A 372-nucleotide genomic window follows, 5' to 3' on the forward strand; every position below is an offset into this window, starting at 1 on the left:
GCGTCTTTCACAGCACTGGCCCCCGCGGCCGGGGCGGCGTACGGGGCCTCAGCCAAAGCACGTCTGCTCGGGTGGCGGGGGCAGGCCCCAGGGGCTGCCCTGCTCCTATGACGAAGGGAGGAAAAAACATTCGTGATGCTTCAACCTGCGAGACTCTGCTAAATGAGCAAAAGGAAACGTCAGCGTACCTTTGGGATCTCAGCTCTCGGAGTTTCCACGTCCTTCCAAGTTACACCAGCTGAAAAACTTCGCCCAGAGGGAAGACAAAGGCGTCTGGTGCAAGGAGCAGCCGCGGTCCCGCAGAAACCCCACGGCTCCCTTCACCACCCACCCCTGCTGCTCTACACACAAAAAGCCGCGGGTCCGAACACG

Source organism: Buceros rhinoceros, unplaced genomic scaffold, assembly GCF_000710305.1.
Source record: "Buceros rhinoceros silvestris isolate BGI_N320 unplaced genomic scaffold, ASM71030v1 scaffold10964, whole genome shotgun sequence".
In the NCBI taxonomy this organism is placed as follows: domain Eukaryota; kingdom Metazoa; phylum Chordata; class Aves; order Bucerotiformes; family Bucerotidae; genus Buceros; species Buceros rhinoceros.